At 35.4% G+C, this 24864-nt stretch overlaps 1 long non-coding RNA gene across 1 annotated transcript in view; it reads right to left on the bottom strand.

The window, feature by feature from the left end:
• LOC138857566 (uncharacterized) overlaps positions 1–24864 on the bottom strand; it is a 141915-nt gene that overhangs the window by 74224 nt on the left and 42827 nt on the right. The window contains exon 3 of the long non-coding RNA XR_011396689.1: positions 12860–12978. This is a non-coding gene — a long non-coding RNA (uncharacterized lncRNA). The remainder of the gene's footprint in view (positions 1–12859; positions 12979–24864) is intronic.

Raw genomic sequence — 24864 nt, forward strand, 5'->3', positions numbered from 1 at the left:
TTTTAGGTGATACAAACCCTTAGGTGAACAAAACTATTATACTCTGTAGCAACAAGTTGCAAGCGTATAAAAATTTTAAAAAGAGCTAAAAAATTCTATTGCTTAAAAAAGTTATTTAATCTCGGTTCTCACACCCTTTGCTACGCGCAAATTATAAATGCGGCTCATAGCATGCAGTTGAGTTACCTGTAGCATATGAACGTAATCACTTAAGCTGATGAGACAAGCTAAGATGATTAAATCTGCTAGGCTAAGAATATAACTGTAATATGTGTTTGAAAAAGTCGTTGGTTTTCGCACAAAAAGTGCCTCCGTACTTGGTAGGATTATGAGAGAGAGAATAAAGAAAAATGTAAAACGCGGTTGCTTTCAAAAAAGTTTAAAAGGATTAATAAAAAAATAATAATAAAGGAAATACTATCGTCTGAAAATTCGCTGTTTTCATGAGTGTGATCCAGGGTGAAGGACATTACTTGGCATTTCTTATTGCAAACTCCGCTTCGCCGATGTCCCAAAGTACTATCCGCTGTTCAGTGAACGTATGGACTGGACAACTTTTCTACAATCACTACGAAGTCATAGGTACATAGGCCTCTTAAAAATTCAGCTGGGATTTGGTGGTAAAACCTAGAGCCAAATCCTTTCCAACTCCATTCAATAGTTTCAACTCAGTAGGAAAATTCGTTTCTCTGAAGCCACTCACGAGTGCAATAACCACAGCTGGAACTTTTATAATCGATGGTGAAAATATGGAATATTCTGTTTTTTATCCTTTTAACTCTAAGGATCCCTCATTTATGGTATATTATATCATTTATATATAACTTACTTTGATAACAAAATATAATGATATGTTTAAGGTGCTCTTTTAGACATTTTGCTTCCAAAAAGAAATAAAAATGCATATTATTAAACTTTATGGCCAAACGTTTAGCTTTATTATAAAGATAAAGATTTGCCATTATGTTTTAAAAATGATTTCCGACAATTAACCGCCGCTGCTGGCTATAATTTATTTCCAACTGAGAGGCTCAATTTTCGACCACTTTTTGCAACAAGGCTTTCTTCCAAGGCCTCAACCATCTGGGGCTTATCTGCGCTTGTCTAGATTTTACATAACCTCACAAAAAACTGCCCAACTTTGTTAAATCGCACGAACTTGGAGGCCATATCACAGGTCCAAGAATTGAAATAATGCGTTCACCAAAAGTTTCCTTCAATAAATAGATTGTTTCGTTTACTGTATAGCATGTAGCGTCTTGTTCGAACCAAAGGCCGTTCACATCAACTTCCTCCAATTCAAATACAAAAAAGTTTGTACCAATGATTCTCTCCGCCTATAGAGAAATTCAAACCGTGACTTTTTGAGGATGTAACGGCGTCTCAACAATAGCTTGTGGATTATAATCGCTCCAAATGCGACAATTTTGTTTATTCACGTACCCATTGAACCAAAAGTGAGCTTCAGGCTGAACAAAATTTTCTTGTAATATTTGGAATGGGTGATCTTCTCGTTTTGGGGCCAATCACCAATTATGCGCTGCGCTTAATAGTCGTTCAGCTTCAATTCTGGCAGGAGCTGGATTTTGTAAATTCTCAAACCAAGATCGTTCCACAAAGTCTTCCAAAAAGTGAATGAACACAGCTCCAATTGTTGCGCGCCATGGCGGATGGACTCATTGTGGTGTTCTTGGATACTCTTCGCCACAGCAGAAATAGCGTCTTCGGTGCGCACTGTAAAACGTCTCTGAGGATGCGCATTATCCACCGGAGTGAAGTGGGTCGAAAGCGGTCCATGGTTGCTCGAATTACCGAATGTGTGAATATCTTATTTTTTAAACTAATTTTAAAGTAGACAAGTCTGAACCGACATTACTTCTAACGGAATGCATTGGAATCCATTACTTAACCTTGTATCTCATGATATATTCATTCTTCAGTTCCAGTCTAAGGATATGCGCTTGAAATTTGGTAAATACAGGAAAGTTCCACTCTGACGGATTTGGGTCATGGAAGTAGGATTGTTAGTTAATTTCAAACGGTTTTTAATATCCTGCGTGGACTTTCCCGCGCGTGCATTGAGTAGGGTTAGGATATAGTTTAACTGACTTAAATATTCTGTACAAATATGCTCAAATCATTGCGAAAACAGCTTACACAGGAAGAAAAGAGAGTTAGGCTTACGAGGATCTCTGATATTTTTGAAGGTGCGTTATGTCTTTTCTGGGGTTCATATTGGTGCTCAGAAATTAAAGAGAGCCAGAAATATCTCCACTAAACTAAGCGGTAATTGCAGGCGTTACTTCCTTCAATGCAATCTTAGAAAGAGCTAATCAAATGCATTGCTTTTTATAAGCAAGCGACTTTCAAGTGAACTATAATTAATTAGAAATTACACTATTCCATTCGTCTGAAATTGAAATGTCCAAAGGCTTGTAGTGGTATGGAAAAAAATTTGAATAAGTATTCCATACAAATTTCCAGAAGAGGTAAATTCTCCATTAAAATGTCCTTTTGAGAGTTCAGGGTACTTTGCATAAGCGAACTGTTATCTAAATGCGGAATGTAGAAGCCAAAAAACTATTTGCGACGTCAGGTAAAGACGAAACCAATAGCAACAAATCAAATTTGAAACGTTTGCCAAACACTTGCCCTGTTGCCGATGAAATACAATATTTTAGCCATTTGCTGCTGGACCTGCACCATTGCCACTCCATTCTACTACTTCACTTCCTCTAAACGTATTGGAGGAAATGCAAATGAAATGCTGTTACGTATAGATATGCTGGTGTTTGCATGTGCAACCGGTTAACCCAGTAAAGATCAAAATATAGATTGCAGTTTGCGCCACCAAATGTTCGTAAAAATTAGATGATTGAACTAAATTTGTGGTCTTTAAGTCTTTTGGTGGTCTTCGCCAGAATACAAAGAGCAACCTGTGTTAACATCATCAACCTACAATCGACATCAACGGAAGGACAGACGATAAACAAAAAACCTTCATATGAGAGAAAGAGGAGAAGCACTGGAAACTTCTTTTCCTCACAACTGATACTCGCATACAACAGTTTTACTGGAAAAGTCAAGTTTATATCTATTTAAGGTAGATAACGATCGACAGCCACCATCCTTCCGAGGTGACAGCTGCTGCTCAGCACTTTCTTTTTTGACCGTCTTGCTTTTGAGAAATTTCAGAGATCTCACTTCTCTAATCATAGAACCCCAAGAACTGAAGTCAAAATTGATATATTTGTGATGAGTTCAAAAAACTTTTTTGACTGAAAGGCATCTGACTCCACGAGTTTTCTCGCATTAGCTGAACAATTGTGATTCACATTTTGCTAATAAATCATAGAACTTAATCTGACTTAAACCAGCTTTTACAAAACGACTTTTGGCTCGTTGGGTCTACAAACGCTTAGTCTGCGCTGCGAGTATAAAAGCATTCTATGAATTTTGCGAATTGATGGCGAACGGATATTATTTGTTGAACACTACAACGCTTTTCCAGCAAAGGTTGTGCTCATACTTTTTCAACATTTCCAGCTGCTTTTTGATCTTGGTTGCTCGTTATTGCTAGCAAGTCTTGCTGTGTTTCCCTTTTTGCATACTGCATTTTTCTTTTATTTGTTTTGGGTGATTCATTTATAACATTTTTTTTTCGGTTTGACTTATAAAGCTTTGACTTCAATGAACTTTGTTAATGGTTAGATTTGTAAATTTGCATCCTCCATTACGAAGATTGCATTTCAATTCGTGGAGCTAGCAGTGCATTTCGCTAAAGAAAACGACTGTAGTTGGTTATCGGTGGCAATATGGACGGTTTTAAAGATTTAATTTGCAAATGCAAGACATTGATATAAAAACCTGTAGTAAATGAAAACTATTCAAATAACTAACTGTTAGTTTTTTTATAAGTTTTAAATATTTTTGGGCTGCGTTTGTTGTTCAATTAGAAATTTGGTCAATGGGTGTTTAAAAAGGAGAAAGGATCACTTTCAGTTATCATATCACAATTTAAAAAATAATCTTCAGCTGCTGATTCTCGGAGTACCAATAAAGAAGTGAAAATTCGACCAGAGTCATTAAACTGATTTTGCGGTACCATACCCATGAAGCTTGCCACTCAAGCGGCGGAAACCGTTCTTTCAACAACCACTTAAGTGTCATAAAGGACTTTGGGAACCCTCCGTAAAGGATGTAGGCAAATTTCAATACCTGGTGGCTTATTTTGACATCATTTAAGACTTTTTCTAGTATGGAAAGAAAATATTTTTGCACTTCATTTAGAACCCGTCTTTAGGTAGGCCTGTCTTTACAATTGGCATGAGAAGCTTAAAAAATTATATATTCAGGTTGTCAGTCAGGTTAGGGTAAGTTAGGTTAAGAGGTCGATCCTAAGAACAAGCTCAGTTGGACAGCTTTGAATGCCGGTGCGTTGTGGTACCTAAAACTCCTAAAAAGCTAAATCATAAGACCCGTACAGATCGACAAAGCGCTTTGAGGCTATCACAAATTTGTTAACAATCAGGTTATCAGCCAACTCTAGTGGAAATCATTATGGAGCTTTTATATACTTTAATGCTCAGATCAATACGCAGAGCCTAAGAAAAACAACCGGGTCCGGGGAGAATATAGAATTCGAGCCTCCTGATCCATCAATTCATTGTTTATATTTTGTTTATTTTGAAAATAAATAAATGATTTGTCATGTCTGTGGTATCTAGTACCCATAAAGTTTAATATAGTGATCGAGCTTTTCCGAGCTCTTTACTTAAATTACGAGTGGAGTTCTATTCTGAATATTCTCAATGACTGGCCTTCGCTTCGGATTCACGCGGAAACATTTCAGCCTTGACCAACTAATCATTCTTTCATATTATATGTATGTGTAATCCGAGAACACAGATGATAGATGTATCGAGTTATTCGAACTTATCGTATCAATTTCCACAACAGCCGTTACCGGAGTTGACGCAGAGTTTATTCGTCTGCATTTACTGTCCAGAGTTACCCATAAGCAACCCTCTAATGCATCAGCAGACAACTCTAAAGTTAACATCCACGACAAGAGCCAAGCAGCAATCAAGGCAGTAACCTCGGTTCGCGTATCGACCAGAAGTTTCTTGAAAAGCAGCGGACAGATCACAGAGGCATCAAGGGCAATGAGATAGCCAAGAATGGTCTATTAGCCATAGACTACCCGAAAACGTGATCAACATTGGAAAACCCATGCATTGTATATACAACGATCTGGATAGGAGTATGGCAAAGAAAATCAAAACACGATGGAATGATCTATTTGGGAACAAAACTGCAAAAATCATGTGTAAAACGATAGATCGGAGATATACAAAATTCCTACTGGCACTCGATAGAAAGGATTGTAGGAACATGATTGGAATGCTCGCTGGTCACAAGGGCGGCACAAGCCGACAGAATGGGGCTGACAGTTTGAGATGACTGCAGAAAATTTCAAAGGCAAGGCACTAGATAAACAAAAAGTCTTCTCATGTGCACTTGTCCCGCATTGGTAAGGATACGCTTTAAACATTCGGGGCCGCAACGATATGAGACACTAGAATAGGTAACGTTAGTAAGGCCACAGCCAAACTCAGGTATCCTAAGGGATGACTACTCTTCATGGACTTCGTAACGGAACTCCATCTGGTATCACAAAAAAACATAACTGCTCTATGAGCTTATTAGCTCTCATTGGCTTACCAGACTAACCTAAACCTAACTTATACTTCCAAAGGAGTGTTTTGAGTGATCTAATCCTGTTTGGGTCGGTGAGTTATAAGTATTAAACTTATCGCCGTCAATATGATAGAGAGTATTGCAGTAACTGACCACTTTGGAATTTATCATTTCAGACGTTGAAAGGTCAGTCAATAACTTTTTCTGGGTGTCCGAGAAAATTGCTACTCTATGTAAACTTTCATCAACTTCAGCACCACAAATAGAAGCAAAGCCAGCGGAGGCGTACACAAAGGTTTTCGAAAAAAATTCTTTAGACTTTTAGCTAGTCAAATCATATGCCGAAAAGTTAATATTTTTTTCAATTCATCTACTACCTTATTTCAACTTCTTGTTTTTTTCTATTTTCTCTTGTTCGTAAAGCAATTTTCATTAGTAAAAACTTAACACCGTTATAATATTAGCATTTCAAGTGGAAACTATCTCTTATCTAGTTATGTACTTAAAAAATATTTTACTTTATTAACTACAAACAGAACTTAATTAAGTAAGTTGATGCAGAAAACTTGCACATTTCACGCTCGTGGAAAATTGCAAACAGCCAACTGTCTTCGTGGAATGACAGTGTGGCAAAATATTTGTACAATTTGCTAACGAGTAAGCAGAAATCAAAAAACAAAGGCTCACGCACACACACATGCGTAGATCTAAGAGGCGCTATGAAATGGGAAAGGCAGAGTCGGGGAAATGTGAAATAGTTGGGTGCGTTGCGAGTGTGTAATATGTGGGTACAACATGTTGCAAGGAGTATGTAATTCGCTGCCACACATGCCACACATAATGTCAGCGCTGTGAGAAGTTTTCGTGCATTTATTAAATTTCGCAAACACCCGAAGAAATAAAAAGAAACAAGCAAAAAATGCGTTTTGCATACTTACAGGCGCTAAAGCGTATGTGTGTGTGCATGTGTGCAACGCCGGCTTACAAATATGCAACAGCTATGCGAGTAATATAGCAAAACGTTCAGATAGCAGCATATTAGTCTACGGCATTTTGTTTGCTGTTGTTGCTCTTGTTGCATCACTGTTGTCAACAGCAATGCAAGTGTTAAAGCGATTGTAGACCTGCATGCCTTGTTATTTGCACTCACTCACGAAGTACTGCGGAAATATAATATTTAGCTTATTTTCCTGTTGTCAATGCCCTCACCGTACCCCTCCCCCCAACCCGTACGTTTTGCTGTTTTGCGCGAAAATGCGATTAAATGACAAATTACTCTGCTTGTCTGTCGCACTGTATGCATGTGTGTGTTGGTTGTGCAACAGGGCATACTACTCACACTCACACACACACACACACCGCCAAGCGCATTTGTCGCCGAAAGCAGGCTCAACAAATTGTCGCAGTTATTTACAGTAACTTGTACGAAAAGAAAACAGTTGGAAAAACGCCCGCAGAGAATGCGAAAAAACAACTTAAATACAATTAAGAACATTAACGTATACTTGCCAGCTGCTCACATACACCCACCCACAGTTACATGCAACTCTGCTCAAATTTGTCAAGTGTAAGCAACGAATGTATAACGAAAGGAAATGAGCGGAATTCGCGCAAATTTTCAGAAAGTCCTCATATTTATGCATAAATGCAAATGCAAAAAGAAAGCCTGCTCAACGCCTAAATGTATGCAACAAAAAGTTAAACTTTTTTTTTGGCAAAAAAACGTAATAATACCCTTTACAAGTGCATGAAAGAGTAAAAACAGATCTTTGTCATGATTTTTATCGATCAAGTTGTATGACAGCTATATGCTTTAGTGATCGGATCTGAACATTATATTCGTAGAATATGGCGTTGACTAGGATAATAATACATGCCAAATTTTGTGAATAATATACCTTGTCAACTAAAAAAGTTCTCCATGCAAGGACTTGATTTTGATCAGTTAGTTTGTATGGCAGTTATATGCTAAAGTAGTCCGATAAAAGCGATTCCGAAAAAAGTGCCAGTATTTGGCGAGAGAAGGATATGTGCAACATTTCAGGTCAAGATCTCAAAAATTGAGAGACTAATTCGCGTATATGGTATACGGACAGAGAGCCATGACTAAATCAACTCAGCTTGTCACGTTGATCGTGCATTTATAATTACTTTATTGGGTATTCGATGTTTCCTTGTGGGTCTTACAAACTTCGTGACAATTTTAACAAACCTTACTCGCCGTATAAAAAATTCTATTCTACGCTTAAATTTATGCAACGAAAAATTACAAAAAGAAATTTCAAACAAAAATACCAAGAATTTCTGAACTATTTATAGTTTCATATATTTTATGAATTGCAAAAACGAATTGGTGTTGAAGCCGACTAACGGCATTAAGCTGCTTACAAATAACTTCACACGCGCATACATATGTATACATGCATGAGAGTGTAAATACTGCTATATCTCCACTTATATGCAAATGCAATGCAAAAGCTCAATGCACACAAACTTCTTGCAAATACTTGCCACTGCTGTAACAAAAAAACTATGCCGATAAATCCCCCCGAAAATGTTGCAAGTTCATATGTGTGAAGGCATATGAGTTCATGCAAACATTTTAATAGCCGCCAAGCGTTGATATCTTACGAGCACTGCTCAGCTCTGCCTCGCACTCCCTCAAGAGCTTTCATTTCTATGCCAGTTATTGCTTGCTGGGGCAGTGAAAATATAAACGTTTGCAATAATAACAGCTTATATGTATGTGTGTATGTTTGTCTTATACACACAAAAACTCTCATATTATTCGTTTTTGAAATTTTTTATGTACTTTTGTATATTCGATATAAGCAAAAGTCACCAAAGAGTTTATTAAAGCTTTACTTAAAGCTAAATATTTAACTTAAAAATATATAGACAAGCCGCACTTAAAATTTCCTACATTTTATAACGGTACTATGCAGTAACATAAAAGCATTTATTTTCGTTCAATCTTAATTTTCATGTTTCCTTTGAATATCTTTTCTTTCAAATACTTCTTGTTACTAGTTGGAAATCAAATTTGTATAACTAAAATATATATACAGATTAATTGATTTTTCAACAATAACTCTAAATTTGGTTGCTCCAATTTTTAGTAAATAAAAGTATAAACTAGGTGGAATAAACATGAAATGATATCACGAGATATTTTCTGATTTATTTTGAACAGCAAAATTATATATCTTTGACTGACAGACTACTTGATAGTAAAATAGCAAAGCAACAGAGTTGACATACTTGTATATCGAAACAAGTAAAACTGAACTGAGTTGCCGCCCACCGAAAGTTGCGGTATTTAAAGTGTAAACAACTAAATAATGATTATTTAAACCCTGAAAACCCTGTCTGGTGTATTTTGCCTGTTGTAGATATTGTTAATCCGGTAGTTGTATAGGTGCTTAATCAAAACAGGATTCGATACAACTCTAGAGACCAGGGACTTTAACTAAATGTAGTTTCATCAAATTTTCTCCGTTTTATTTTTTTTTGGAACCAAAGTTCTACACCTCCGAAATAATAGCCATTTAGATTTTTTTATTAGTCCTGCTTTTTGTAGAAATGCTAATTGATTTATTTTTCAGTATTATATAATATGAAAATATCGCCTCAATGATTGTGCCACTGCCCCCATAACACAGGATCTACTAAACCAATCTCGACTAAAATCGGTACATAACATTATACTGACATTCTTATACGATGTGGTAACTTTAACTACAGGTTGATTGATCTCACCAAGAAATAGCAGTACTAGCTCCAACATTTTTTTATCTCAAGTTAGTACATCTGTCATGAGAACCAACAACCATTTGATGATGGCGTGTAAGAGTATTATTTTAATATGGAAAAAGCAGAATACCGCGCAGTGATTAGATTCTATATTTTTAAAGTTTTATAAGCAAAGGAAATTTATGAACAATTGCAATGCACCGTTGAATTTTGGGCTGGTGAATTTAAACGTGGTCATACTAGGCTTAAAGATGATCCACGCGAACGACAACCAAAACCCGCAACCACACCAGATATCATTGAGCAAGTCCATAATATTGTTAGTGAAGATCCAAGTTTGACTAAGAAATTGCTAATATAATACTATAGGCATCGCAGACGAGTGAGTACTTCATATTTTACATAGAGAATTACATATGAAATAGCTGTTTGGAAAGTTTGTGCCGCACAACAATTCAACAAAAACTGGATCGAAAATAAATGTCTCATAATTTGGAGCGTTTTAAGCAGAATAAAACCGATTTCTTGCGTCGTTTTATAACTATGGATGAGACTTGAATCTACCACAATGATCCTAAATTAAAACAAGAACGTTTATAGTGGACTGAAGCTGGTTGTTTAGCTCCAAAGCAGGTGTAGTCAGAACGATCAGCAAAGAAGGTTATGGCATCAGTTTTTGGGATGCAAAAGAAATTTTGTTGATTGATAATTTGCAGCACCAAGAATATCATTTTTCATCAAGACAATGCACTTGCTCACAAAGGGGTTTTAAAACTGACAAAATTCAACGAATTAAAGTACGAATTGCTTGAGCATCCACCGTATTCACCATATTTGGCTCCCAACGACTACTATCTCTTCAGAAACCTAAAACGATTCCTTCGTGGAAAGGTTGTTTTTTCAGAACTTCCGGAAAGTCATTATAGGGAAGGTATAAAATTATTGGAGGATCATCTTTTCAACCAACCTGTACCTACTTTCCATATAACACACATTTAATTTCCGTCTGATTCTTTTACTATACAGTAAACAAATCGAGCACCTGTGAATACATCGGGAGAAAGCTTTGCCTTTAAAGGCTACTTCCTACGACAAAGAATTATTAAATTGGACCGTAACTTTTCAAGCCCCCAAGTATCGCACGTATGGACCAGAGTGAAAATACTGAATTTTTACCGATAATATCGGTCAATTTGTGGGATATATTTATTACTGACATTCGGAGAGAATCGTCTTTTGATAGCAGTATGTGCTTCTCAAAAATTGATAAAATCGGGTCAATACTTCCCCGTGGGTCACATATTTGTAACGTAAAAATAATTAAACATCCGGTGGACTTGAGAGTTTTTTATATTGGGTAATATGTGTGATATTTTAATGAAACTCAGAGAACATATTTTTATGGTAATAACTTTATACCGTATATATCAGTCAATATGTCTGATATCTTTAGAGAATTAAATGAACATATATTACTGGATATAGGTATTATAATTTAATTTGATATGTTAATTGAGTGTACGAATAACCCCAACTCCCGAAGGGCTCATCCTGGATAGAAAGCTTTCTTGGAGGCCGAACATCGAGGAGAGTCAAGAAGGCATCGGTCGCCTTATACTGCTGCAGGGGAGCTATAGGGAAAAGGTGGGGACTCTCACCAAAGGTGGTGTTCTGACTCTACGAAACCGTAGTCAAGCCAATACTGTTCTATGGTGTGTTCGTCTGGTGGAAGGCGCTCAAAAAGACTACTCTGGCTAAAAAGCTTGAGCGAGTTCAAAGAGCGGCGCTCATCGGAATCTCCGGTGCACTGCGAACCACACCAACGATAGCTCTCAACGCTATATTAAATATAGCACCCGTGGACATTGCCGGTAGGTGCATTGCTGCGAGGTGTGCTATTAGGCTCAGAGAAGCTGGGCTTGTGAAGAGGTCCGAACAAGGACACGCCGCAATTCTCTCCTCCTTCACCTGCATTTCTGAAAATTTGGATCACTGCGTCACGGAGGCCTCTCGAGGCGGCTTTTTCTCTGCTCATATCCCGACGAGGGAGATGTGGAGGGGAAGAAGCCGCTGGAGAAGAGGCGCGGTGAGTTTTTTCATGGATGGGTCGAAGCTAGGAGGGAAAGTTGGAGGGGGGGTTTTCTGTAAAGAGCTCTCCGTCAATCCTTGCTTCAGGCTACCGGACCACTGTAGCGTTTTTCAGGCGGAAGTGGCCGCGATCAAGGTGGCGGTAGAAGTACTGTTACGTAGTGTAGCTTCGTTGAGAGGTGAGCATTCACTCCGACAGCAGAGCGGCAATACAAGCCCTGAGTGCGCGAACCGTGCATTCAAAGCTAGTCAAGGAGTGTCTGTCCTCGCTAGAATTAGCATCAGGCTACTTCAATATCAGGCTCGTTTGGGGGCCTGGTCACAGCGGAATCGCTGGGAATTGCAAGGCCGATGAGGTGGCCAGGGGGGGTACCCTTGCCCCGCTCACATCGGAATGGGATCGAGTTGGTTCTCCACTAACGTCTTGCATTCTCGCTCTGGACCAATGGACCTCGCAGGAGCTCAGCAGACGCTGTACGGCGACCAGCTCCTGCGCGACTGCGCGATCCTTCTGGCCGAGAGTGGAGCGCAGGAGGTCGGGGGATCTTCTCGCCTTGAACAAAGTTCACCTCGCCGCCATGGTAGGAGTTCTCACTGGGCACTGTCCAATGGGAACTCATGCGGTGCGGCTTAGAATACTACCCGATGGCAGTTGTCAAAGCTGTATGGAGGAGGGTGAAGCGGAAACATCCCGGCACTTTCTCCTCCATTGTCCGGCTTTTGCTAGGTTGAGATTGAAACATCTCGGCAATCATACTTTTGGCGGTCCAGAAGATCTGGCCGAAACAGATATTGGCCATCTCAACAAGTTTGTCATAGGCACAAAGCGCTTTGTCGACATGTAAGGGTCTATTGATCCGGCCCATAGGAGTTTTGGGTACCACAACGGACCGGCGTTTAAGCTGTCCAAGTGTGATCCTTCTTAGGATCGACCCGCTAACCTAACCTAACCTACCCCAACTCCCATGCAGTATATGATTTTTGTTATTCTAACAAACCTTATGCCGAATATGTCGATCAGTGTATGAGTATGTATATATTTTTAAAATTGCTTAGAAAATAATTGCTTGCAATATAAGGTCATAAGATACCAAATTTGATTTTAATCCATTGACGATTTCGTCGAATAATGAATGTTGAATTCTTACACAACACTTTTTAATATAAAATTCTGTAATATTTGAAAGTATTTCTTCGGCTTAGTTCCTTGCACATTGGGAAATATAAAATATTCGGTTACACCCAAACTTACCCCTTTCTTGCTTGTTTTAAGTTACTTTAATGGATTTAAGTCAATTAATTAGTGATGCATACATACCTTAAAATTTATGAACAATTCAGCATACTGAAATCATATAATTGGTTTCGCTGTTTTTCGATATTTTTTATGGTAAATGTTTCACACTGTAGACGTAAGAATATTCACTCATCTGAAAACTGAGATAAAATAATTAGTTTAAACTATATAAGTATTGGGTATATGCATTAATTCGTGCGGTTTTCTAAGATAGGGCTCTACTAGTATTATTTCGCATCGTGTTCTTCTGTGGCTATATTCATTTCAAAGGTACTGTCATTTCGCAGAGAAGTTCTTTTGGGATGGGATCCACAAACTGCCAGAAAGATGGGCAAACATCGTAGCTTCCGATAGGCAATACTTTGAACATTAAATGTATAACAATTTTATCACAATAAAGTCTTAATTTTCCAAAAAAACCCGCACGAATTAATGCAAACACCCAATATGTATTTATTTTATATAATAATTTAATATTAATTAATTATAAAGTTAATAAATCATTAAATAGCTTTTGAATTTCTGTTTGATAAAGTTTCATATATTTCTTTTAAATTACTTTCAGTTGTCCCAAGGCAGTTGATATTATAATAAAGATACCTTGCAACTATATTCATATTTGGATATGTACATTTTTATAATAATCTCATGAATTTAGAGCAAAACTGCTGCAAAACAATAGCTCAAATGCGCTTTTAAGTACACACCTAGGCGTCATTGTCCCAAACGTTGCATATTTGTGAGCGCGCACAAAAGTTTCAAACGCTAATTGACTATAAAATAAACTTCTGGGATTATATTACGATCTAAAAATTCACTATTTCGGTTCGGTAGCTGTTTCTGCTACCATAGTTTATTAAGTGATGAAGTTCGCAATATCTATTGCATTTTTTTTTAATTTTCCTGGTTAATTTAGTTGCGAAATTCAAATAAAGATCTTACCTAACATTCTCGTCTGATTACGGTAAATAAAACCATCAAAATATATGATCTTAAGCAGATATTTCATGATTTTTAGTAAATATTTCAGAATCACCTCAAGATATTCAATAATAAGTATAATCTGCTTTATTTACCTGATAATATTTTTAAATTACATAGTGCTATCTATCTAATTCTAATTTCCATTGTGAAAGCATATATAATGAATTGATTATACGAATTCTTCCCTCAGATTTTATATCGACTTTCACAAAATCTGTGAAAAGGTGCAACAAAATAATGATAAGGTGCGGAAGAACTGGTATATTTCCAATATGAAGATTTCGAAGAACATACTTTACTTAACTAATATTTATTCCGCACTTTTTTAAGGTCACACAAAACTCTTTTATTTAGCAAGATATCTTCATGAAATTGGGCATAGATCATTGTCCCAGACACCGCTTCAGTCACCGAATAATTTGACGAGATAGGACCACTGTAGCTTATAGCTGCCATACAAACTGAGAGAATCAGAATAAAGATCTTTCACAACATTTTATTCTATAAAAAATTCAGCAGTAAAGGTAGCAATAGCTTCGATGTGGCCGAAGCTTTTTTATTCTAATTGCGCGCCGTCAAGTAAAGATAAGTAAGATGGATAGATATATATGAAAACTATATATAACCATTTTTATTGTAATAATTTGTAAGACTTAGCTGCACAGAAAAAAGATATTGATGCATATTGTAGCTCTTGGACCGATAGGGACTAATATTTCTTGTACCACACTGTCAAGGGTAGCTGTTGTTCCTTGTTTAGCACATCTAAGGCTTTACAATTGGTTACTCTTCAAACAGTAATAAATAGGTTAGAGAAATTTCATTAACGCAGCTAGTATTTGTAAATATGAAAATATTTTTTGATAAACTAATTACTAGCATCATATTATTTATACCAGTTTTTTGTTCGATTTACAACTGATATAATTAAATGAACACAGAATAGAAAAGGATTATACCTTTTTAATGATAAGGTTAATATAAACTGATGATTATATAAACTGACTCAGAGAGCAGCTCTTTAACGAAGCGCATTAAGAGTGGCGAATCAAACACAGAAACTGTGAGGTTTTACAGTGTATTAAAGTTTAACTCTCTAACTTAACTCTGTTAAACCTATGCACACACATTTGAGTAGGTATTCATTTAAATTTATACACACATGCTTATAATTGCACAAGTATTTGAATTGCGGCTGTTCAAAAGAGGTCATTGTACTTGCGACTTAATTGCGCAACTTCTTCTAGACAATCGACTTGGTTTAGCCAGCTGTGACTCGGTTTTTCCATTTAAAATGTGTCGTTTGCATTGCTTGAATGTGTGCATATTTCGCAGCCGAGCTGCCTACGCCGCACCAACAACAAAAACAAACTGCGCATGACAAGCGCCGTACAAATAAATGAAATAACAAAGACAAGTGCAATGGAATGGAATGGAATTGCAGCAAAGTATGGAGAATCAGAAGAAGAAGAAGAGGAAAAAGACAATTCGTACATACACACATTAAATATACACAAAGCGAGTGTGCGAACAAATTCATAATGCATTTTTGTGTCTTTTCTATTGCTGTGAAATATGCCAGAACTTTGCTTTTGGAAATCCCGCCAACACATACGCAAATGCCAATTGGGTTTTTGGTCACATTCAAGTTGGGAAATTCGCATTCATTGCATAATGTTAATAGCGTATTAAATAGGGGCGTCACAAAACCGGAAATGACGCTGTTGAATCGTGTTGGTTGATTGATAATATGCTTTTACCGTTAACTGATGAAAAAAAGATCTTTCACTTGCTATTGATCGGTCAGTTTGTATGGCAGCTATAAGCTATAGTGGTCCGATCTGTACAACATGTTAGAGATTGCAGCCATGCCTTGGTCTATAATCCATCCATGCCAAATTTCACGAAGATATCTCGTCAAATAATAAAGTTTGCCATACAAGGACTTAATTTTGATCGATAAATTTGTATGGCAGCTATATGCTAGAAGGGTCCGATCTGAACATATTCTTTGAAGATTGTACCGTGGCTTTAGAAAATAATCAATGCCAAATTTCGGGAAAATATCTTGACAAATTAACAAGTTTTCCATAGAAGGACTAGGTGTGTATGAGCAGCCTCTTGATTTTATGAAAAATAATTTACAGGCGATCTGAGATCGGGAAGTGGTAGCGGAGGGGCGTGGTTGATTGTTTAAGGTAAAAAACGGTTTATCTCGATTTCCGGCAAAACTTCGAGTGGTATAGAAAAAAGTTATATGGCTAAGTTATAGGTTATAAAAATATGTACAACGTTTGTATTAACCTTGTTCACATAACCTACAAATTTATGTAAAAAATTCGAATTTTGGGTTTTTTATTTTTATATTATACAACAAAAAAGTTCACGAGATTAGGTGTAAACTTACATTCGTATGTCCCAAAACACACTGTATTTTTATTTTTTTTAAATATTATGAAGGAAACCTTATTTAATACATATGCATAAAATAGAAATTTTCAAGCACAAATGCTCACGTCAAAATATTTGATTTAAAAAGGCAGCAGGCTTTACATTTGTTAAAACCTCTATTTTCTGGTGGTATAAAAAATATAAACATTGCTATGGAAAGTTTCTTAGAAACCCACTGATTTGACTCACATTTTTGATCTGATCAAAACGACCGTAGGTTCTTATACGTACAAGATCTTCTCGTAGACAATTTTATTTTGGGTTTCAGTCACGGTGAAGACCGAAATCACATCGAGTGTTACTCGAAAAACATTTAAGTTTTTCTTCACAAATTTTACTGTGTTTGAATATGTTAAAATATGTTATACTCTCAAAATTTGAACATAAATGAAATTTTTTTTTTTTGTTTTTTGTTTGGTTATGTCCAAATTGTTTGAAGAACTTTTATTGAAAAGATTAAAACCAATCATTGATGAGAAAAACCTTATTCCAAACCATCAATTTGGTTTCCGGAATCAACACTCTACGATTGATCAGGTTCATCGAATAACTGATACAATTGAAAGAACATTAGAAGAAAAAAAAGTGTGCTCGGCAATATTCCTTGCCTACCAAGGAAAGCATTAGTTAAAATAACCAATCTGGTCCGGTTATGTCCAAATTGTTTGAAGAACTTTTATTGAAAAGATTAAAACCAATCATTGATGAGAAAAACCTTATTCCAAACCATCAATTTGGTTTCCGGAATCAACACTCTACGATTGATCAGGTTCATCGAATAACTGATACAATTGAAAGAACATTAGAAGAAAAAAAAGTGTGCTCAGCCATATTCCTTGATGTAGCACGGGCTTTCGATAAAATTTGGCATGCAGGATTGAACTATAAACTTAAAATGTTTCTTCCAACACAATTCTCGAAAACGACGCTTTTTCTGCTCTAAAAAAAATCCAAGCGGGAGTTCCGCAAGGTAGTGTATTGGGACCAGTTCTTTATGTCTTATATACTAGTGACCTACCAACATTTAACGAAAATATTGTTGCACATTTCAATAATATTGAGTCAACAGAAAAATTACAAAAAACCATTGCAGAAGTACAACGCTGGACAACTACTTGGCGCATTAAGCTGAATGAAACCAAATCAGTGCATATGGATTTTACCAATAAACGTATACAGCACAAACTAATATTTATGAACCAAAAAATAGTTCCGTATGAGAATACAGCAAAATATCTTTGTATGATCCTTGATACTAAACTTAGGTGGAAATCACATGTCAAACAAAAACAAGAAGAATTAAAACTTAAGTACAGAAAAATGTACTGGCTATTAGGCAGATATTCTGCCTTGTATAATATACAATATACAGCTACTCTTGTATCAACAAGTCATTAAACCGCTCTGGACTTATGGTATTCAACTCTGGGGATGTACCAGTCAAAGCAACAGATTAATTATCCAAAGATTTCAAAACAAAGTACTTCGTGGTATTGTTAATGCACCCTGTTACATTCGTAATTACAACTTGCATATGGATCTGAATGTAGAAACTGTTGACAACGTCATCAAAAAGTGTGCTCAAAGTCATGAACAACGACTTCGACAACATATCAACATTGAGGCTCTCCAGCTCCTCAATAATGATGGCCTTACCAGAATATTCAAGCGAGTAAAACCTTGCGAACTTATGTAAAAAAACAAAAAAAAAACCTATAAATAAAAAAATCATTGTTCAGGTCTCACTAAAATAGTGACTATAATCCATACATATATCTAATTTACACATCTGAAATAAATATCATAGGATTAGTATTTTGTAATTTTAAAACCGTGTAAAGTTAAGTCAGAAACAAATAGTTTATTAGTATTAATTTAATAGATTGCTAATAATGAAATTCCTACAGGCTTCTAAAGCGAATAAAACTATTTATTTGCAACTACTTATAATTATTAGATAACAGGGCGTACATAATTGGAATATTTGTCGACAATTGAAGACTCTTCCACATATTTAAACTCGAATTTTTCCACATACAACACAATTAGCATTTGTTTATAAGTAATTAATAGGGTAGGTAAATAATCGAATATTTATCATAACAATTTTTTGTAAGTGAGTTATAACATTCATAAAAAAACAGAAATAAACCTTAAATAATTAAAATTTAATATTTAATAATGAAATTTACGAAAAAATTAAAAGCGACCACTTCTGTAGAATTTTAAATTGCCTACTAATATTAGAGACAAGAGATTTTAATATTCTTGCAACATGTGGCTACAGAGTATAATACTTTTGTTCACCTAATAGTTGTTTGTATCACCTAAAAATAATCGAGTTAGACATAGGGTTATAAATATAAAAATGATCAGGTTGACGAGTCGAGAAGCCAATTGAGTGTTTGCCCGTCCGTCTGCACGTGCAAGCGATATCTTAAGTAAAAATTGAGATATCGTATTGAAACTTGTGTTATAAAACTGAAATTTTGTACAAGGAATTGCAGTAGTACCTGTGATTTAAAACTTTTAAAAAAATAAGCGGGGACCCCCTCAAATAGTTTTAATGTACATATCTTCCAAACCATTGAAGCTAACTCAACCAAATTCGCTTGAAACATTTTTTTTTGTAAATTCTATGTAACACAATTTTAAATTCCATCTGATTCTTTCACTTTCCAGGCTACAAGCCAAGAACCAATTAATGTATCCAGATAAATCTTTGCTCAAATAGTGCCCTCAAATCACTTCATCTGACGTTCAAAATTTTTCGAAATCGTACCTTAGCTTTTCAAAAACCCAGACGCCAAATATGTGGACCCCAGACGTTTTGCCGAAAATATCCATCAAACTATGAGATATTTTATTGAAATTCGGGGAAACTACTTTTTTCTACAATAATATACCTTGTGTCAAAAATGATTTGAATCGGGTCAATACTTCCCTTAGCCAATATATACCTAATAAAAAGATTTTGGAACTTCCAATTGACTTTGTACCGCATATATCGGCCAATGTGCTAGTAATTTTATTTTTATTTAGAGAGCGTGTTTTCTAGAAGCAGCTAAAATGAATAAAATTGGGTGAAAACTTGTCTTAGCCCCATATATTTATTAAGGATTTTGAAACTTCCGGCTGAATTTCCTCCATATAAATATATGTTTATATTTATATATTTATAAAATTACTTGAAAATAAGTTCTTTAGTATAGCTGAACAGTATCAAAAATGTATGCAATTTCCAATATTTCTATATAATGATTTTCGACTTTCTACCTGCCTTTAATTGTTTGGGTTGGTCAAAATGTGTGATATTTTAATAAAATTCAGTAATTTTTTAAATCAAATTTTAAATTTAGCCTCTTTCGTTAAGTTTATATCACATATATCTTATTTGAGGATGATTTTAATATAATTTTCACTACTCGAGAAGTAAAATATAGCAACAAAACTAATTGAGGCTATGACCTATAATATTACTTAATAAGTTACCAAATTTGATTGTAATCCATTTACGATTTTGTCGAACCATGTTGAACACTTTCGCTAAATTTTGAAACACTGCCAACAGCTGAAGGTATTTAACCGGCTTTGATCCTTGCAAGTTGCGTGAATATAAAATGTTCGGTTACATGCGAACTTTGTCTTTCCTTACTTGTTTTTATTTGATGCTAATATATGAATGTTTCTTTCCAATAATAAGAAAAAACTAGAAAATGGAAAGGGGAGATCCTTGTCATTAATATCAAGCGTTCATATCGGCGAGAATTTAAGAGCGGTATATCAATACAATTTTTAGTCCCACCCTACCATTTAAGGTATGTAAATTTCATTTTATTTTTCCACATTTAGTTTAGTTTATTATCTCATCTAATCTAAAATACTCATAATAATGTGTGTAATTTATCTGAAATTTCAATAATTTTGGCACTCAGTCAACTAACCTTGCTCGCTCTAAGCAGCTTATCACGGATAATACACAAATATGCAGATCACATTCACATATAAACACACATACACATATACATGCGCATATAAGCAAACATTTAGTTTTTGAAATAGCTTTCTGTTTATGCTTATGCACACTTCAAACAAAATATCTAAATAATGCGGAGATATTTTTAATGCGCATTCCGTTGAAATCACAGCTTATCATTAGTCATATAACACGCACAATAAACAACAACGAGTTAGCGCACTTAATATTGCATTTATATGAGAGTAGTTTATGCCAATTTTGCTGTTAGTGTTTACTAAGCGCACATTTTATTGGCATTCATGTGTGAAAACGCGTTGATAAACTGCCGATTTATGCTGCTGGTCGATGTAGCTTCTCCCCCTCAACCTCGTTTTCGCGCTCTCGCCCACGTACGCCTGCCTCTCGAGCATAATACTCACATCGCATTTTTGCAGTCAGTATTATATTTATTGAGTGTTTAAATTTATGTATATATAAATTTATTTTAACAACTTCATAAAATGTTTTATGCGCGAAATTTGTTTACTAGTATGCTATGACGAACTTTCATTAGTCGTCTATAAAGCTCTTTACCGAAAGCGTTGCAATTGATGACAATCCTTTGTGATATTCATACTATACTACGTATAGCCCTACCAAAATGATTTTCTACTGATCAAAAAATTTAGTTAATGGTGTGCATTTCGTATCTCTTAGTGGATCGAACATGCTTTTCCACGACAAATCTGCAATATGTTCTACGACATAGTGATATTTCTGGTAACTGTGAAACTGATAAACTTGCCAGAACAGCATCACTTTACAATTAAACTCGAATAAAAGGAGAATATATACATGCCTCCGGTCACTTGTAAATATTTAATCGACAAACATATAGCAGTTTCTCGGTGGAATCAATCCCAAACGTGGTATGAATGGAATATGGGCCGCACATGGCGACTATTAAAATTCAAAAGAAGAAAAGAAGACATAAGAACTTTAGTAATAATGCTAACAGGTCAGGACAAGCCAACAGACTTGGAATACCATACTATTGCAGTCAATAAGTAGAAGAAGATGAAACTATAGAACATCTTTTATGCTCTGTATAGGAAAACAATCGCAACTATCGGTCGAGGGTTTCTTGACGATATTTTGAAAGTTGTCCATATAGAACATTTTGTATTGATGAAGCTCAAAGAGATTTTAGTCCCGGTGATTTCACAATGGGCGGCCTAAAAACACAGGTGCATCGTCAGACATATCTACCTCTCGTATTTTTTTCATTTGACAGCCGATGTATATTTTTTTTGTTTCCTCACATCAGCAGAGTATATTAAATCAAGATTTTATTATGCAGATATACGAAACACTATGCAGGAGCTGGTTTTATTTGCACAACGAAAAGCAAATAAAATATCATAACTATATTACCTCAATATAGAAGGAGGTATCGCAATAAAAGACTTCTAATATACATAAGACCCAATAACAAAAGTCTTAATACTGAAAACTACTTATATAGAAAAAGGGGCTACCCTTTAGATATTTAACTACAACTGATTTAAAATTTCAACGTTTAAGAGCTATTTCCGATTGGCAAGAAATAAACAAAGATAGCCAAATTGGTTCTGAAATTGTAGTTGTATCAGGGTAAAATTAGTGCATAATGGTTATAGCATTAAGAAAAACAAACGAGTAGTTTCGATCACACTGATAATGATGATGCTTCTCAAAATATGCAGACACTATTAAAGGGTATAAAGAAAATTCGAATCAACTCAAACTATTCAAATTTGAATATCAATAATTTTAAAATTTTAAGCATATGTTTATACATATCTTAACAATACATAATACAATTTTTAAAGAAAAAATTTTTTTTTTTTTGGGTTTACGCGATCTTCTACGGCGCCAAAAAAATGGTCTCGCCTTCCCTCAGATGATATATAAAAAAAAAATTCGTTGAATTTGAAGATATTATTCGTACTATCATCTATGATCAAAAATAAGCAAAGTGACTGAATTTAAAAACGAAAATGGAATCGAAAAATGGAAAATAGAACTTTTGGTCGATTTTGACCTAGAGTTAAAATTTTAGTATGTATGTATAACCTATCGCAATAAGAAACAGAAGAACCGTTAACTTCGGTGGCACTGAAGCTGTGATATCTTTCACAAATACAAAAGATTCCACACAAGAACTTTATTTTGGTCGGTCAGTTTTTATGGCAGCTACATGCTATAGTGATCCGATCTGAACAATTTCTTCGGAATCTGTTGTCAGTTATCTTGACCAATAATCTACGCCGAAATTCGTGCCAATATCTCTTTAAACAAATATGTTTTTCATACAAGGACTTAATTTGATCGTGAGTTTGTATGATAGCTTATGCTATAGTCATCTGAACTCAAAACATTTCAGAAATTATAACGTTGCTTTAGATAATAATGCATACCAAAATTTCGTCAAGATATCTTAACAAAGAAAAAAGTTTTCCACACAAGGACTTGATTTTGATCGAACAGTTTGTATTGCAGTTACAACATGCTACAGTGGCCTTGGGAAGAAAAGGGCGTGTGCAAAATTCCAGATCGATATTTCAAAAACTGAGTGACTAGTTCGCGTATATACAGACGGACCACCTTAACCCTGTTATACCTAAGTCTACTATGACAACATTACCCTCATAACTAATTTCTTCTTAAAAGTAATTATTCTCCAAAAATTGAAGTAGAATTGAAACATCAAATAATTTATAAATAACAACCAATTGGTTTAACCAGAATGCTCTTAATTATGCTATACAATATACCAAGAGCTAAATACACACTTATAGAGGTGTAAATCTAAACGAGACTATTCAGTTAAATCTGGGACTCTTAAGGAGAGGCGAAATGGCGTTTAAGCCTTTTGGGATATTATTCCATTAACTGCCGACAACCAAGGCTAATTAAACTTTCACACAGCTTGTCAAGTACAAGTGGTCGAAACCGCCAATGCAAACAGAAACGAAAACCAAGGACGTTAACAACAATAAACGTTTGCTTTATAACTGGAATTTATATGTAAATTTTCTTTATATTAATATAAACCGTTAGGATTTAAATAGTTTTCGGCAACTTGTGGCACATTTGTTGTAGTTGTAGCTGAGCTTATGCTGTCACAAATTGGTCAAACAGGCGCTCGAGCAAAACAAAAACACCAACACACACGCTGAAGCGAGGCAACGAAAGGATAGACATAGCATAGCATAGCGGGCAACACATTGACAGGCTGCTCAACACGCAGTAAGCCGAGGATATGAGTGGAGAGCGTTCGCCGTAGTTGGGGGTCACACACCACCTTCTGCCGTTACGATTTAGCTCCAACAAATTGCCAGTGTCAGGGTTTTCCGCTTTATGGCTAACGCACTTATGCGAAGCCTTTATTAATGCATAAAATCGCGCGCGTGTGTGTGTGTGTATGTATGTCAATACGTGTGTGTTTTGTGTTGCTTACAATATCTTCAGCGCAAATAATTCAAAATATAAGCGCCATCGGAACCCCTCAACCGAAAATTCACTACTTTAATGGTGGCTTTGTGCTGTCTCGCTGTGTGAAGGCCTTGAATATAAAATTAGTTCAGGCAACAAAAACTTACACACAACAACATCATCATCGTCCGTTGTAAATTGTAAAGGTTTTTCGCCAAGTGCTTAGTGTGTGTGCTGCAGTAAAGCAATTTGCCACGCTTTTAAATTAAGCTTTGTCGGCGAAATTTTATGCGCTGCTTTTTTCTGCTACTTTTTCTTCCTCTGCATGGCAATGACCGCATTTTTGGCTATAATTCATAAAGAGCTACTAACTGTTTTATATTTTTCGTTCTCGAGCATAAATAAAATAAAGGTTCATTGCTGAAAGCGCAAAAGGTGAATATGTAGTAAACATATATTACTCTATTTATTAAATCAATGTGTTGCGCGGAAAGCTTTGTACATAATTTCGGTGAAAGTTCAGAGAAAGCTGTAAAAATATCAGTAAAATTTTAGTGTTTTTATTTTTTCATTAAATTCTATGTTGATGTTATTTAACTGAAGCCAAAAAAATCTCAGCCTGTTCAGTCTTAGATATAATCACTTGAATCGAATCAAGGAAATGACTATTCAATTTTTGAATATAGATGCAGAAAATGTGCGATAAGAATATAGGAACTTGTAAAATTACGGAAATCTCAGGATCAAAGTTAATACCGTAGAAATATTAACAATATCGGACTCACTTTTCACTAAAAACGGGGTCATCTTTGCTATTATCTTATACTTGTAGGATGATACGTTGTCATTCCATTCTACATAGTTTTATTCTGAATAATTCAGTGGACTTGTTTCATTCCACTCGTTGTCCCGCTTTTTTAATTTTTTTATCCAATACTTGAACAGAATCCAATTGGACTTAGCCAAATATTCAAGAATTGTATCAGGTAAAGCAGTAGTACTATATACAGCAATATCATCGTTTTTGATTTTATCCTTCTTTTTTTTGTTTTTTTCTTCTACTTTTATGCTCATTATACAGGCCCAATAATATTTAAGTGTATTATCGCTGCTATTATAAACTTCTTGCCTATGATCAAACTCCTAATTCGGATCT

The sequence above is a fragment of the Bactrocera oleae genome, chromosome 5, assembly GCF_042242935.1.
Source record: "Bactrocera oleae isolate idBacOlea1 chromosome 5, idBacOlea1, whole genome shotgun sequence".
Classification (NCBI taxonomy): Eukaryota; Metazoa; Arthropoda; class Insecta; order Diptera; family Tephritidae; genus Bactrocera; species Bactrocera oleae.